This window comes from Grammomys surdaster, unplaced genomic scaffold (assembly GCF_004785775.1).
Source record: "Grammomys surdaster isolate TR1022 unplaced genomic scaffold, NIH_TR_1.0 373, whole genome shotgun sequence".
Taxonomy (NCBI): Eukaryota; Metazoa; Chordata; class Mammalia; order Rodentia; family Muridae; genus Grammomys; species Grammomys surdaster.
This window is the reverse complement of record NW_021604792.1, coordinates 8,689,908-8,703,365: the sequence shown is the minus strand read 5'-3', so window position 1 is coordinate 8,703,365 and position 13,458 is coordinate 8,689,908. Positions and strand designations below refer to the sequence as shown.

The 13,458-nt window shown below is 35.6% G+C and overlaps 1 pseudogene; it reads right to left on the bottom strand.

Moving 5' to 3' along the window:
* Positions 1 to 12,095: 12,095 nt before the first annotated feature.
* LOC114632365 lies at positions 12,096 to 13,059 on the bottom strand (annotated as a pseudogene).
* Positions 13,060 to 13,458: the final 399 nt, after the last annotated feature.

Here is a 13,458-nt window from a genome sequence, read left to right as displayed (position 1 = left end):
TATGTGAACCTACTTCCCTGATCTAGCCCAGAGTCATTTTCATATCTGAAGTCTATTCCTTGTTATAGCTTAGTATTTAGATTCCTGCCTGAAATTACTTCTTTGTCCTATCCTAATGTCAGATTCCTGCCTCAAGCCTACTTCCTTGTCCTTGGCCAATATCATATTGCAGCCTGGCATCCCTTTTCCTTGTCCTTGGCCCATGTCAGATTCTTCTCATGCACCCCAAAAGCTCTCCATCTCTCCCTATTTTTAATTTCATAAAAAAGATTGAGCCTGCCTTAGGGTGTTAAGCCAAGAATGCCTTCCTTACTGGTCATGGAATATGCATTATTAAAAGAAATGCACTTTTGTCTTATATTGGTAAGGCTCTGTCGAGTATCTTACCTGTCTTTGGCTTGCCAGACTATTAATTCAAAAATATTGTCTGGGGGTCAATTTTCAGGTTCAAGCCCTGTACCTGGCTGCCAACATGTTGATGTTGTTAAAGATAAGCTTTAATACAATGTGTAGGAATAAAATATTACCACGACAAAAAGGGCTAGCATGATCAAGCTATATATGCCATCCTTGAAGTTTGACCAATATAGAAATACTGACCTCAGGTAATGGGTAATTTTATCAGCAATATCTATGGAATCAATGCTCAGCAGAGCAGCATTCTTTAAATTCATAAACACACTATGTAAAGTTAAAATATACAGAAATGTTTTATAATAATGCTAAATACACTGCAAATGTCTTTAAACTTTTTCCTAATTATAATGACTGCCACTGTAAATTTTATAATGAACATGAATCTAGTGGTATTTGGCACGACACTTGAGATGCCTCTTTCCTCTTAAACTCTGAATATCCTTCGAATAATCTGAATAGGATAAAGAGCATCAATCCGTTTTTCCAAACGCCTATCTAAATCCTCTTATATATTCAACACATTAGTAACAATTTTTTTTTGCTAAATGGTTAACAAAAGTAGCTGTTTTACCTTCTTGTGTCAAAGCAATTACAGAAGCAGTGGTGCTAGCAATTAATGTAATTAAAGTTCTTCTTCTTTTTTTTTTTTTTTTTTTCGAGACAGGGTTTCTCTGTGTAGTCCTGGCTGTCATAAATCTCACTCTGTAGACCAGGCTGGCCTCGAACTCAGAAATTCACATGCCTCTGCCTCCCAAGTGTTGGGATTAAAGGCGTGTGACACCACTGCCCAGCTTGTAATGAAAGTTCTTATACCAGCAATAATCAAGCTCACTACCCTCTTGCTTCTGCTTAAAGCCTGACTAATTTATTACAGTACTTGTGATCTTTTTTAAGAATACCAAGGTTTTGTGATACTCAGGGCAAGAAACAAAAGCTGATTGATAGATCTTCATAACTGACATGCTGGATTTGAACACACTAACACAATTAGAAGGTGTACAGTTAAAGCAACTTACATTAAATGCTGTAGAAGAAACAAAAGTGTTTTTAAATTGACAATTAAAAGAGCTTTAACACATGTTTTAACACCTGTTTGAAATCCAGATCTTGCCTGAACTTTATCTGTTGCTCACATCACATCATAGAGAACTACAGTTAACTTCCAAATATATCTCTAAAAATGCCTAGAACCAGACTTTCAAATGATGACTTTTATTTCTGATATTGGATTGATTTCTAGACCAGTTCATGATTGAGTCCAAATAACTGGTCACATTTAAGAAAAATACAAGTGTCATTATAACTTCTCTTTTAGATTTTCTATTCCACATGGCCTAAAATCTTGAGGCAAGGCAGCTTGTATCATGAGTGGTATAGGTAAACAATGGTGAGTCAGGTACGTATGTACAATACAGTTTCCCAGTCACCACTTTCAGGGCACTCAGCAAGCTCACAGGTCAGCATCATTCTTTGTCCTGGCATCAGCATGGCTCACCTGTCACTCTAGCAGCCACCATGCTTCTTCAGCATCCTGAAAAAGAAAAAATAAACAAACAAAAAACCCCACAAACATACCCTCTTCCCCATATTAAATATCTTATCAGGATCATGCTTTATGCCAATAAGTGGGTCCTTCCCTTTCACTTATGCATAAGTATTCCTAGTTATAGAGTGCCATAGACATTCAGCAGAAAGTTCCTTAGCATCCAAATTTTATTTAAAATTTTTAAAATAAAAAGAATATGATTTAAAAAAACTGTGGTGTATGTGTATATAACCCCCTTTTATGTTTTATGAACATATTGTTTTAAAGTTCCATGGCCCTTTCCACAGTCTCTTGTCTTTGACAATTATAAGGAATCCCAGTAATATGCGTAATGTTAAATTGCTGCCAAAAAAATCTCAAATGTTCGACTGCTATAGCCAGTTCTGTTATCTGGGTTATTTTGTTTCTTCTTCTTCTTCTTCTCCTTCTCCTTCTCCTTCTCCTTCTCCTTCTCCTTCTCCTTCTCCTTCTCCTTCTCCTTCTCCTTCTCCTTCTCCTTCTCCTTCTCCTTCTTCTTCTTCTTCTTCTCCTCCTCCTCCTCCTCCCCTCCTCCTCCTCCTCCTTCCTCTTCCTATTATTATTATTATTATTATTACTATTATTATTATTGGATACTTTATTTATCTATATTTCAGATGTTATCCCCTTTCCCCAATTCTCCTCACCAGAAACCCCTTATCCCATCCTCCCTCCTCTAGTCTCTGCCCCACACATTGTCTCTTATTTGTTCCTGTGACTATTTTGTTACTCGTTCTAAGAATGACCAAACTGCCCACATTTTGGTTTTTCTTATTCTTGGTCTTCATGTCATCTGTGAGGTATGTCTTGGGTATTGTGACACTTGGGGCTAATATACACTTAACAATAAGTGCATACCATGTGTGTTCTTTTGTTATTGGGTTATCTCACTCACGATGATATTCTCTAGTTCCATCTATTTGCCTAAGAATCACAGGAATTCATTGTTTTCATTTTTAATTATTTTATTGGATATTTTATTTACATTTCCAATGTTATTTCCTTTCTCCACTCCCCCATCCAGTAATGCCCTATACCATGTCCCCCTCTTCCTCCTTCTATGAGGATGTGCCCACACTACCCACTCTCCTCTCCTTGCCCTCGAATTCCCCCACACTGGGGCATCTAGCCTTCACAGGACCAAGGACTTCTTCTCCCATTTATGGTGATCAGGCCTTTCTCCCCTACATATCCAGCTGGAGCTACGGGTCCCTCCTTATGTGCTCCCAGTTTAGTGATTTAAACCCTGGGATCTCTGGTTGGTTAGTATTGTTGCTCTCCCCATGAGTCCTCAAACTCCTTCAGCTCCTTCAGTCTTTCTGTTTTTTTCATTGGGAACCCCATGCTGAGTCCAATAGCTAACTGTGGGAATCTGCCTGTGTATATGTCAGGCTCTGGCAGACCTCTAAGGAGACAGCTATATCAGGCTCCTATCAGCAAGCACCTCCTGGCATCCACATCAGTCTCTGCCTTTGGTAACTGCACATTGGATGGATGGATATCCAGGTGGAACAGTCTTTGGACAGCCCCTTCTTCAGTTTCTATATCACACTTTGTCTCCTTATTTGCTACCATGAATATTTTGTTACTCCTAAGAAGGATCAAAATACTCACAAGTTGGTTTTCCTTCTACATGAGCTTCATGTGGTCTGTAAGTTTTATCTTTGGTATTGCGAGCTATTGAGCCAATATATATTTATCAGTGAGAGTATACCATGTGTATTCTTTTGTGATTGTATTACATCACTCAGGATAATATTTTCTAGTTCCATCCATTTGCCTAAGAATTTCTCGAATTCATTGTTTTTAATAGTTAAGTAATATTCCATTGTGTAAATATACCACATTTTCTGTATTCATCCCACTGTTGAAGGACATCTGGGTTCTTTCCAGCTCCTGACTATTGTAAATAAGGTTGCTATGAACATTGTGGAGCATGTGTCCTTGTTATATGTTGGAGGATCTTTCGCATATATGCTCAGGAGTAGTATCACTGGATTCACAGGTAATACTATGTCTAATTTTCTCAGGAAACACCAGACTGTTTTCCAGAATGGTTGTATCAGCTTACAATCCCAACAACAACAGATGAATATTCCTCTTTCTCCACAACCTCACCAGTATCTGCTGTCCCCTGAGGTTTTATTCTTAGCCATTCTGACAGGAAAGAGGTGGAATCTCAGGGTTGTTTTCATTTGCACTTACATAATGACTAAAGACGTTGAACATTTATTTAGGTGGTTCTCAGCTATTGGATATTCTTCAATTGAAAAGTCTTTGTTGAGCTCTGTACCCCATCTTAATATGATTACTTGATAGTCTGGAGTCTAGTTTCTTGAGTTTTTTTTTTTGTATATTTTAGATATTAGTCCTCTATCAGATGTAGGATTGGTAAAGATTTTTTTTCCCATTCTGTTGGTTGCAGTTTTGTCCTATTGACAGTGTCCTTTGCCTTACAGAAACTTTGTAATTTTATGAAGTCCCATTTATTAATTCTTGATCTTAGAGCATAAGCCCTTGGTGTCCTTTTCAGGAACTTAACCCCTGTGTCCAAGTGTTTCAGGCTGTTCCTCACTTTCTGTTCTTTTAGTTTCAGTGTGTCTGGTTTTATATGGAGGTCCTTGATCGACTTTGAATTGAGTTTTGTACATGGAGATAAGAATGGACCGATTTGTATTTTCCTACATGTTGACCTCCAGTACAACCAGTCTCTTTTCTTGAAAATGCTGTCTTTCTACCGAATGGCTTTAGCTCCTTTGTCAAAGATAAAATAACCATAGGAATGCGGGTTCATTTCTGGGTCTTCAAGTCTATTACATTGATCTTCTTGCTGATCTCTCTACCAATACCACACAATTTTTATCACTATTGATCTGTAGTATCACATGATGTCAGACATGATGATTCCCCTAGAAGTCCCTTTATTGTTGAGACTAGTTTTTGCTGAGTTTTTTGATATTCCAAAGGAATTTGAGAATTGCTCTATCTCTGTGAAGAATTGAGTTGAGATTTTGATGGGTGTCACATTAAATCTGTATATTGCTCTTGGCAGAATGGCCAGTTTTATTATAGTAATCCTGCCAATCCATGACGATGGGAGAACATTCCTTTTTCTGAGTTCTGCTTCACTTTCTTTCTTTAAGGACTTCAAGTTCTTGTCATACAAACCTGTCACTTGCTTGGTTAGATTCAAACCGAGATACTTTATATTATTTGTGACTATTGTGAAGGGTGTCATTTTCCTAAGTTTTTTCTCAACCTGCTTATCCTTTAACTAGATGGAAGCTACTGATTTGTTTGAGTTAATTTTATATCCAGATACTTTGTTGAAATTCTTTATCAGGTTTAGGAGTTCTCTTGGGGACGTTTTGGCATCACTTGAGTATACAATTCTATCATCTGCAAATAGTGTTATTTTGACTTTTTCTTTTCCAATTTGAATCTATTTGATGTCTTTTTGTTGTCTAATTGCTCTGGTCAGGACATTGAGTACTATATTGAATAGGTAGGGAGAGAGTGGGCACTCTTGTCTAGTCCCTGATTTTAGTAAAATTGCTTCAAGTTTCTCTCCATTTAGTTTGATGCTGGCTATGGCTTGCTGTATATTGCTTTTACTATGTTTAGGTATGGGCCTTGAATTCCTAATCTTCCCAAGTCTTTTACTGTGAAGGTAAGTTGAATTTTTTTAAATGCTTTTTCAGCATCTTGTGAGATGATCATGTGCTATTTTCTTTGAGGTGGATTATATAGTGGATTACATTGATGAATTTCCATATATTGAACCATCCCTGCATTCCTGGGATAAAGCCTACTTGATGATGATGGATGATTGTTTTGATGTGTTCTTGGATTCAGGTTATGAGTGTTTTATTGAGTATTTTATATCAATATTCATAAGGGAGATTAGTTTGAAGTTATCTTTCCTTGTATCTTTGTGTGTTTTAGGTTTGAGTTTAATTGTGGCTTCATAGAATGAATTGGGCAGTGTTCCTTCTGTTTCTATTTTGTAGAATACCTTATAGATATTTGTTATTAGGTCTTCTTAGAAGGTCTGATAGAATTCTACACTAAGACTATCTGGTCCTGGCCTTTTTTTAAATAGGGAGACTTTTAATGACTGCTGCTATTTCTTTAGGGATTATAGAACTATTTAGATGTTTTACCAGCTCCTGATATAACTTTGATTTCTGGTGTCTATCTAGGAAATTGTCCATTTTATCCAGATTTTCCAGTGTGTTGAGTATAGGCTTTTGTAGTAAGATCTCATGATTATTTTTTAATTTCCTCAGTCTCTGTTGTTATGTCTCCCTTTTCAGTTCTGATTTTACATGTGTTCTCCTGTACTTCTTTAAGGAATTTATTTACGTCCTCCTTAAAGTCTTCTATCATCATCATGAGAAATGATTTTAAATTTGAATCTTGCTTTTCTGGTGTCATGGGGTATTTACGACTTGCTATGATGGGAGAACTAGGTTTTGATGATGCCTAGTAAACTTGATCTCTGTTGCTTATGTTCTTGCACTTGCCTTTTGCCATCGGGTTATTCCTAGTGCTACCTTCATTCACCGTCTCTGACTGGAGCCTGTCTGTCCTGTTATCTCGGTTGTGTCAGAACTCCTCAGAGTCCAGCTGTCTCTGTGATCCTGTGATCCTGTGATCCTGTGATCCTGTGATCCTGAACTGCTGGGTTGAAAAGCTCCTAGGAGTCAAGCTGTCTCTGGGATCCTGAAATTCTATGATCATGGGAGTGTTACAGCTCCTGGGATCCTAGCTTCCTCTGAGTGTTTTGGGATTGGTTGCAGAGCTATGATCCTGGGCCTGTTAGTGCTCCTGGGAGTCCAGATCCCTCAACTGCTCTGAGTGTGGTGGATTCTCTACAGCTTTGAGTACGGTGGTTCCTCTAAGATGGGTCAGGATATGGTGTCTTCACTGGAGCAGACCAACTAGGAGTCAAAGAGAAGGACCAAGCAGAGAGAGCGGAAGGGAATTGGCATTCAGGATGGCAGGGTTTTGCTGGTTGTCCTGATTAGGAGGTCCTCCAGTTGCAGCTCCAGGGCTTCTGGTTAGGGGGAGGATTTTACACGCTGCTCTGACTGCAGTGGTTCCCTCTAGGATGAGTCAAGATATGGTGTCTTCACTGGAGCAGAAAAGCCTGGTGTCTGCCCCAGTAAAATGGACCAATAGAGGGGCAGAAGGGGAGTGGGATTCTGGAGGATGAGCTTTGGGTGGGAGATGGTTCCTGAGTGCCCAGACTCCCAGCTGCAGCTCTGTAGCATAGGGTTGTGTGGGAGGGTTCTTACTCACTGCTCTGAGTACAGTGGTTTGTTTAGTATGGATCAGAACATGGTGTCTTCACGGGAACAGACCAGCTAGGACTCTGTCCCAGCAAAAAGCTGTACCCAATTTTTTAAATAAGTTACTTGGATTTTTCTTTTTGACCTACTGAGTTATTTATATGTTATTAGTTCTCTGTTAGATGTAGGGCTAGTGAAGATTTTTTTTCTCCAAAATCTGTAGGTTGCCAATTTGTCCTAATGATGGTGTCTTTTGCTATACAGAAGCTTATCAGTTTCATGAAGTTCCATTTATCTATTTTGGTTAAGAACCTGAACCATTCATGTTTTGTTCAGAAAAATTTCCCTTGTCCCAATGAGTTCAAGGCTCTTTCCAACTTTCTCTTCTATTAGATTCAGTGTGTATCATTTTATGTTGAGGTCCTTGATCCGCTTCGACTTGAGCTTTTTCTAAGGTGACAAATATGGGTTCATTTTCATTTTTCTACATGCCAACTGCCAGTTAGACCAGCATCATTTATTGAAGATGCTTTCTTTTTTCCACTGTATATTTTTGACTTTTTGGTCTAAGATCAAGTGTCCATAGGTGTAGCAGTTTACTTCTGTAACTTTGATTCTATTCAACTGATTCAAACTTTCAGTCTATGTGCCAGTAGTATATATTTTTTCTCATTATTGCTTTGTAGTACAGCTTGATGTCAGGAATGGTGATTACCATGGAAGTTATTTTATTATTGGCATTGTTTTGGCTATCCTGGGGTTTTTTGTTTTTTGATTTGTTTGTTTTTCGATATGATGTTGGGAATTGTTCGTCTCATGTTTGTTAAGAATTGTTGTGGAAATTTAAATTCAAATTAATTGAATTTAATTTGTAGATTTCTGATGTTAAGATGGCCATTTTCACTATGATAATCCTACCTAGGCATGAACATGGGAGATCTTTCCATCTTCTGAAGTCTTCTTTAATTTCTTTTTTCACAGATTTGAAGTTCTTGGTCAACAGATCTTACATTGGCTTGGTAAGAGGTGCACCAAGATATGTTATACTCTTTCTGGCTATTGTGAAAGATATTGTCTCCCTAATTTCTTTTTCAACCTGTTTATCTTTTATATAAAGGAAGGCTACTTATTTGTTTTAGTTAATTTTGTATCTGGCCATTTTATAGAAGTTGATTATCAGATGTAGGAGTTCTTTGGTGAAATTTTGGGGGTCACTTATATATACTATCATAGCATCTGCAAACAGTGGTACTTTGACCTCTTCCTTTCCAATTTGTAACCCCTTGATATACTTTTGTTGACTAATTGCTCTACCTAGAACTTTGAGTACTATATAGAACAAATAGGGAGAGTGTGGGCAAGCTTGTCTTATTTTAGATTTTAGTGGAATAGCTTCAAGTTTTTCTCCATTTAATTTGATGTTGGCTGTTGGTTTTCAATATATTACTTTTGTTATGTTTAGGTATGTGCTTTGAATTCCTAATCTCTCCAGGACTTTTAACCTGAAGGGGTATTAGGTTTTGTTGAGAGTTTTAAAAATCTAATGATATGATTATGTCCATTATTTCCTAGAGCCTGTTTGCATAGTGTAGTACATTGAAGGATTTTCATATATTGAACCATTCCTGCATCCCTGGATGAAGCCTAAAACCAAAACAACAGAAAACCCACATACTCATGTAAACTAAACAACTCTCTGCTTAATGATAACTTGTTCAGGGAAGATGAAGAACAAAATCAAAGACCACAGATTTCAGTGAAAACGAAGACACATCATGCACTAACTTATAAGAAATAATGAAAGCAGTGTTAAGGGGAAAAGTCATAGTACTAAGTACCTTAATAAAAAAATTGGAGAGACACCTTCCAGGCAACTTAACAGCACATCTGAAAGCTGTAAAACAACAACAACAACAAACAAAAACAAACAAACAGAAAAAGCAAACAAGCCCAAGAGAAGTAGACAGCAGGAAACAGTCAAAATCAGGGCTGAAATCAACCAGTTAGAAGTAAAGAGAATGATACAAAAAATCAACAAAAATCAAGAGCTAGTTCTTTGAGAAAATAAGTAAGATAAACTCTTACCCAAACTAACTAAAGGGCACAGAGATAGTATCCAATTTAACAAAATCAGAAATGAAAAGAGTGACATAACAACAGAAAATGTGGAAATTTTAAAAAAAGCATCAGAACCTGCTACAAAAGTCTATGCTCTACAAGACTAGAAAATCTAAATGAAATGGATGATTTTCTAGACAAATACCATGCAGCAATGTTATATCAAGATCAGGTAAATTATCTATACAGTCCCACAACCCCTAAGCAAATAGAAATTGTCATCAAAAACCTCCCAAGCAAAAGATCCCAGAGCCAGATGGTTTTAGTCCAGATTCTACTTGACCTTCATAGAAAAGATAATACCTATATTTCTCAAACCATTCCTCAAAATAGGACAGAAGGAACACTACATAATTCATTCTATGAAGCCAGTTACTCTGATACCTAAGCCACATAAAGATGCAACAAAGAACAAGAACTTCACACCAATTCAACTCATGAATATCAATGCAAAAATACTAAATAAGATTATCATAAACCAAATCCAAGAACACATCAAAACCTTCCTTCACCATGTTTTGGTACTTTGAGTCTTCTTGTATTTTTCTAGCTTTCCTAGAATGAGTAAAACATTGCAAAATTGAAAACAATATATGGGAAGACAATTTGTCAAAAACTTTGCCTCAAAATTAAGAAGAATGAATTCAGTGAGAGGTAAGCATCATATTTACTCTCAGCTTTTGTTGACAAATTTTTAAAAAAGAAGAATTTATTTCTACTCTTTAATTACTAAGACTGTCATAATATACATTGTAGACTCGATCAACATTCATTTTTCATTCTATATTCTTTCATGAATCTTTGTTTCCTTGGTGTTTCATCTTTAACATATTAGTATGTTTGATAATGTTCAGTTTCTTTATTGGGACATCACTGAATTTTTAGTCATAGATTTGGCTTCAGAAAACTAAACTGCTTCTGCTAAATTAAACATCTGTTCTTTTCTGATCTGGTTTGTATATGACCTGCACAAATGCCACATTTGTCACAAAGATTCATTGACTCTTCATCATAGAGGCTGTCATCATTGAGTTTTTTTCCATCTTTCTAGGTAAATCTGGCCCAAACTATCATTTGCCCTTTAAAAACTAAAACTACAAAATTTCTTTATTTACTTTTAGTTTTGTTCTAATACCATCACCTACATAGACACACACATACACACACACAAACATACACAGACACACAGATAGACACACAAATACACACAAGTACACAGGTATGTCTCTTCTTTCCTTTAAAAACTTTACTTAAAGCAGTTTTCTAGGTGTCTTTTAAATCTAAACTGCCACTGTTGTGCCTCTAGCCAAAACAAATGTAACACATAAAATGTTAGAGCTCAAAACTTGGGGATTGAAGATCACTCAAACATTCCCAAGAAGTAGCTAGATAAAACTACATGAAATTACCAAAGATAAGATTTTACTCTCAGAAGAATAGCTTTATTTTGGTATCTTTTTGTAGTTTGTTTAGTTCATCCAAAATCTACCCTGTTATTTTTTTCATAAATTCTAAGTCTTTCCAAGATCCAATTATCACTTCTCTCCTTTCTCCTCTAGAAAGAAGCTTTAAATACATAGTTACTCATTTTCTGTATATGCACAGTATTTTTTTTTAAAAAAATAGTTCACTCATTCTTTCTGTTGTTGTTATTCTACGTGTTCCTTAATTTAGTCTTTTTAAAAACTTGGTTTTATAAAATGTCATACACATAGCAAATACAGTGTATGTTTATAGAATCCATAACTAAATTATTGAGAATTCTCTTAGCATTTATTTTAACAGTAACAAAGACACCTGGTTCCACAGAGTGTAGTGTTTCAGGTGAAGAAGAACATATTACAGTGAAAAAATCTGATTCAATTTTGTATTTTAATATATTTGACATCATTTCTGACATTACATCAATGGGAGATTTAAGGATATGCAGATGATGATGGGCACATAGAGACTGTTTGGAATAGAATTTAGTATTTCTTTAAAACATTTTTAAATAAAAATATGAGACTATATTAATAAACAGATCTTTATGCATTAAAAGGTGTGGCACTAAAGTTGGAAAGAGACAAAAATTTAGAACTAAGAATTTTCTTAAGTATATGTGAATATTTACTCAGTTGAAGGAGTTTTCAATCAAAGCTGATATTACAATAGAAATGAGCAAGATAAATATGGGAAAGAGTGATTTTCTGTGGAAGCCCTGGTACCCAATGACAAAAAGAAGCATCAATGTATAATTAGAATTTCATTAAACTGTCATGAGGTCTAATTATTTTACATATTTAAAAAATAGAAGGAATTAGAGCATATGGCTGAAAAATCATGTAAACATATAATGTATTTATAAATATACATTATATAGTCCTAAAATTATAAGTGTATTTAAGAATTTTAAATTCTAAAACTGGTACTTTGGGTATCATATTTATAATTAAGTAGCTCATGACTCAGCATTTTCCAAACTCTTTCTCAATTAAAAATAAAGCAAGAATTGATTTTAATTAATTTGATATCTAAAATATACTATATCTTATATATTATAAATTTATAATGTTCAATTCTACATGGATATTATGCTTCTCATGTTAAATATTTACATATAAAATTTATCAGATATAGCACACAAAATCGATAAAGCAATGCAAAAAATTTTTTAAAGAAAATTAATAATCTTGGAGAATTTCTTATGAAGTCAATTTATTTTAGAATATGCAAGATGATCTGCAATATATTTTAGGGACCCGTGATGTGAACCTGTGCTTCAGCCACCATAGCACAGTAAGTAATGTCACTCTCAGATTTGTGTCTCCCCAGATCAAGACACAGGAATGTCCTGAAGGAAAAACTGCTAAAACAATCTCGCAGAACCTGATATAAAGAATGTTCTTCAACAAGTCACTACTCCAAACTTGCATGGAAAGAGCCAGAAAGAAAATGGTACAGAGAAGAACATAGGTGATCATGGTTTGCAAGACTTTGATGTGGGCACTGGTGAAAGCATCTCTGTATCTTTGTGCATGCTCTTGCATCTTCTTGTAATGTCTCCACAGGGAGAAGATGAGCAGGAGAAAAGTTGACTGGGAAAGTGTAAAGGGTATGGATGTGAAAATACAGTTGTTTATGAATAAAATAACCCTGTAAAATGATGGAGTGTTATTCAAAGTGAAATCATATAGCAGAGGTCCTCTGTTGTCAGCCATCTGGGTATCAGTGTATGAGTTTATCAGCAGAGTGTTTAGAAACAAGAGGGCTAAAGACATGAGCAAAGTCCCTGAAACAACCTGGTTAATTCTCATCTTTAGGTTACAAAAAATAGAGCTAGAAAAATAATCTATTTTAAGAAAATAAAAAAAGGCCAAGGCATGCAGTAAGCCACATGCTAAAATGATTGCTGAAAATTAAATGGAAAGTAATCAGTTTTATCACTCTTCTAGTTACCAAGACATGTGAGTACAGTGTAGACATTGATACAAAAGTGAACACTGTCAAAAGAAGGTAGATTCTGGAGAAAGCCAAGGCTGTGAGTATTTGATTGACTGCAGAGATCTTTCTTCTCTTGACCCATTGCATGCAGTTCACCAGAGCTATGAATTTATTTCTAATCCATCCTATTATTATTTCTACAACTACAATGAATGTAAACATGCTCTGTATGATTCCATCCATGATCTGTAAGGCAAGTTATGATTCATGAGGTCACTGTAGAAAATTTAAAGAGCTCTATCTGAGTCTTGAATCCTCATAACATACTCAATTTTTAAAATGCTCTGTGTAGTAACAAATAGCAAATATCAAGGTTTGACAATATTAGGCTCATAGTACATCTCTTTTCTGTGAGTTACTTTTTTCACAATTCAGTTCAACAAAGGTTCATCCAGAATACATTCTTTACACCAAGTGTTGTGGAGCAGTTTTGAATGAATCTTAAAAGTAATACTAAGTCTTCATATTCTAAGATAAAAAAGTACATATTACTTGTATTGCTTCCATGACTCTGCCATAATAATATTTTAAACTTGCTAGTGTAGTTATGAGCAAGTAACTTCATATATTCTAATGTGTTGA